This window comes from Macrobrachium nipponense, chromosome 6, assembly GCF_015104395.2.
Source record: "Macrobrachium nipponense isolate FS-2020 chromosome 6, ASM1510439v2, whole genome shotgun sequence".
NCBI lineage: Eukaryota > Metazoa > Arthropoda > Malacostraca > Decapoda > Palaemonidae > Macrobrachium > Macrobrachium nipponense.
In genome coordinates, this window is record NC_061108.1 from 32,132,286 (window position 1) to 32,136,383 (window position 4,098).

Consider the following 4,098-nt stretch of genomic DNA (forward strand, 5'->3'; position numbering starts at 1 on the left):
TAGCCTTTGGCTAAAAAGTCCACCTGCAAGGCAGCAGTTTCCACAGTTATTGGCAGTAGGCCTAGCCTTTGTCTAAAAAGTCCACCTGCAAGACAGCAGTTTCCACAGTTATTGGCAGTGGGCCAAACCTTTGACTAAAAAGTCCGCCTGCAAGACAGCAGTTTCCGTAGTTATAGCCTTTTACTAAAAAGTAACAATGTTGTTCTTTGCAGTGTTCCTTCGACCAGTAGCTGCAACCCCATCCATTCCTTTTACTGAACCTCCGTTCAAATTCTCTCTTCCATCTTACTTTCCGCAACTCTTAACGTAGCATTGTTTCATAGTGCAACTGCGAGGTTTTTCCCCGTGTTAGATATTTTATCAATTTTCACGCTGAATATACCTTCCAGCTCTTAATGCTGTCATCATAGGTCCTAGCACTTACTTGGGCTTTGGCCTAAATTTATTATTACATTGTCATTTAGAGTTTAAACTTAACTGATAACACCTCAATTCTTGAACGAGATATAGGAGATTACTATTAGTCATTTCCATTTTCACCTCAGTTATAATATATCCTAAGAAATTATTAGTTTTATGTCCTTGCAACTAAAGACAATCACCCCGAATTATTTGTATCGAAGAACTTTCCTATAGTAAGTAATTAATGTGGACCCATTTTCGTTTCAGACAAGACGGCTTCAAGGCCTGGTACAAACGCGTCGGTTCTATAGTCACTTCGGTACATCAGTAAAAGACAGTTCGATACAGGCTCTAAAGTGCTTTCGATGCATCGGGCGGACTTTGAAAGTCATGTAGGTAAAATCGAAGAAAAATTAACATTTTTGATAACTGGACACTTTCAATAACTGGCTCCATGGGGCGTCTTCTTATTCCTGTGCTTTCAAGACTAATTTAAATCGACATTTCAATTATAACTTTAATCTTAATTCCTGGAAGCTTAATTAAGACGTTCGTTTTTTTTTCTTTTAATTTCCATTTAAGTTCGTCTTGAACAGCCAGAAGCCCATTATTCATGTTCTTTTGAAATAGCTTATTTATGTGTCATTCATGTTTGGAATTTGGAATCACATACATTTGCCAAGTCGATTAGCAAGATCACTTTCCCGTAATCAACGCGTGAATTTAAGCTGTTGTTAAGCACAAGTCCTAGAATAGCCAAATGGTCAAGTTAAGTAAGTTGTCGATATACGAATTACGTATACTTCAGTTTAGCCCTTCGAAATACAAAGCTTGTATGTGAATAACTTGATCACGAAGTATATAAAACGTGATGCTATGTATAAATAAAGGTTTTTGCCACGAAGGAAAAAATGAAAAGCGAGATAGCCAAGCACAATATCTTGACCAAGAAATAGAATACATAAAAAAGATAGGAAACGATCTCTGCTACCGACCTCATTTAATTGATTTATGTTATCAAAAAGCTCACAAAAAGTTTTATAGTGTTGCTATTAACGAAAAAGAAATGCCTAAAATGCACTTAGCTTACCTTACTTTTGTGGATTTGAAACCATAAAATCAACATTTAAATCGTTTAATGTTAATGTAGTGTTCTCTTATAACAATACCATTAGATATATGCTAATTAAGAACAGTCCCGTAATAAATAACAACATCATTTACAAAGTTCCTTGTAAGGATTGCACATCGTTTTACGTTGGTCAGTCAAGTAAAAATTTGTGTGTACGTATTAAGCAGCATATGTATTCAGTTAGAACAGCCCAGACTTCAAATGCACTGTTTATCAATCTGAGTGAAAAATCTCATTGTATTAATTGGGGTGATACCTCTGTAATTGCTAGATCTAATGATTATGTTTCAAGAAATTTACTGGAATCAGCAATTATGCAAAAACAACCTAATTCTTAGTCCGGGAATGTACCATTTGGACCTGTATATTTGTAAAATGTTTATGAAGGACCTTAAAATAAATGAACTACTAATAAATTAGTCCCACATGTATATAGTTATTATTTCTTCTCTCTCTCCTCTCTCTCTCTCTCTCTCTCTATCTCTCGTCTCTCTCTCCCTCTCTTCTCTTGGCTCGAATCTCTCTCTCTTGCTCGATAATCGCTCCTGCCCTCCCCTTCTCTCTTGCTCGATATATTTATACTTTTTTTTCTCGTCTTTTCATTAATAAATTTTTTTGGGAACATTTTTCTAAATTTCTGGATAATAAGTTGTATATGCCTCCTTTTTTTTCAAAATGTATTGTTTTCAGGGTGAGTCGTCGTGTGTATCCTCCAAGGTGCGGCTGCCCTCAGGCGTTTCCTCGTTTCTGTAGAGTGAAATCGACCTTATTGCTAATGTTGAAGTGTCAGTTTGGATATTAAGCCTACCTTGACTATGTTTTTCCCTTGTAAGATCAGTTATGCCTGAGTAAAGGGTCGAACTAGACCGAAAGTGCTTGGCTATCTCGCTTTTCATTTTTTACCTTCGTGGCAAAAACCTTTATTTAAAGCTTGTATGTGTGTGTTTAACGAATAACGAATTGTAACGCGAATATAATTTCCAGTAAAAAAAATATTGTGGGTATTAGAAGGAATCAAATTAGCAGTAATTGTAGTAGCAGTAAGATAGGTAGTCTCAATTTGAAACGGCTTCCTTGCTCGTTCTATTTCAAGTTAGGTGGTGTTGCCTTTGCATCGGCACACCTCGTTTGTATCGAAACGCTTCTTTTGTGTATCGAATTGACGTTATAAAGATGTATCGAATCAGGCTCCTGCTCTCGGGCATCCAGCCCGAGGATAAGAGCCTGGGCTGGCATAAGGCCAGTGGAACCATCTATAAGGAACAAGGAACCATCTGTAAGGAATATTTTACCCCTCACAACGAAGAGTGTCGTGGTAGAAAGGTGGATTAGCCTGACATTATAAACTGGTAAGTTTACGAGTTTTGTAGCTGACAAAAAGTTGGAAAAATTATATAAGTAAAAACAAAACCAGTGGCCTGGTAAAATTTATTTTAATAATAACAGTAAACATGTCATATGGTTTAATCTCCTTACAAAATAAAAATTCACTATAAGCAACTCTGGGATTTATCAGTACGTAAGATCGATATCTGAACATAAATATTTTAACTTTCTGACCATCTTCCCATCTGTCATGACTTTACCGAAATTATTGCACTGAACATAGCTCTTGCAAATAACCCCTCAGGCTGTTTTCCTTGTGTAGAATCAAGTTGCATTAACTAATTGCTGTTATTCATATCACCGGTAACATTAATCTGTACTTGTAATAGTCCCAGTTTCAGTCGTTCACCAATTGTGTAGCTGTACTGAATGAGGTCTGAATGTGTGTAGGTAAACTATCTCGATCAGGCTGTTAAGGGTAGTGTCTACAATATAATAACTTAATCTTGTAAATAAATGTCTACAGCTATTTATCTTTGCAGGTTCATTACAGCACCTGGTGCAAGATGGCTACCCACTCGTTGAGTTTTCTGATAGGAAACTGCTACAAGGTGGAAATAACAAGAAAAACAAAGAATGGAGACTTAGTTAATGATTAAAAAAAAACTCGAAGACGACGCGAGGAGATGATAAGATTTTTATAGAACTTATCAAAAACAAGAGCCTTTTCAAATTCCTAGTGGAAATTATCTAAGAATATCAGTACCCAGGAGAAATCTATTTAAAGATAAGTGACTGGAAATTGTGCTAAATAATGTAGAAAAACTAAAGTAAAATATCTCCTTTGAGCAGTGGGAATGACACAACACAAACGTATCGGAGGACCCAAACCTATACTTGGACGAGAACTGTGATAAGTGGAGATTTGTGGAAGTGAAAGGATAGTGAACACACACACACAACAGATTTTCAGAAAAGCCACCTGGCGTTGGAGGCTGTCATGATATTGATGTTTGGGGCATCCATGGGGTCCTTCCTCGATGCTAGGGGTAGGGGTAGGGGTAGCTTGGAATAAAGCCAGTCGCTACTAGATGGAGTGTGAAGAAACCATAGGTTTCAGCAGCCTTCAACAGTTTTTTACCTTCAGCAACAACAGACCTGATTAATGTGAGTGTAGAAAGTATTCAGTGTGAAATATTATCATGGTTTCTCTAGAGATTGTATTCTTGCAGGATATA

General features: G+C 36.7%; 1 long non-coding RNA gene across 1 annotated transcript in view; it reads left to right on the forward strand.

Moving 5' to 3' along the window:
• The first annotated feature begins 668 nt into the window (after positions 1-668).
• Positions 669-4,098, forward strand: part of LOC135216731 (uncharacterized) — a 3,847-nt gene continuing 417 nt past the window's right edge. Inside the window, exons 1-3 of the long non-coding RNA XR_010314903.1 lie at positions 669-794; positions 2,722-2,883; positions 3,403-4,098. The exon at positions 3,403-4,098 is cut by the window's right edge and continues 417 nt beyond it. This is a non-coding gene — a long non-coding RNA (uncharacterized LOC135216731). The remainder of the gene's footprint in view (positions 795-2,721; positions 2,884-3,402) is intronic.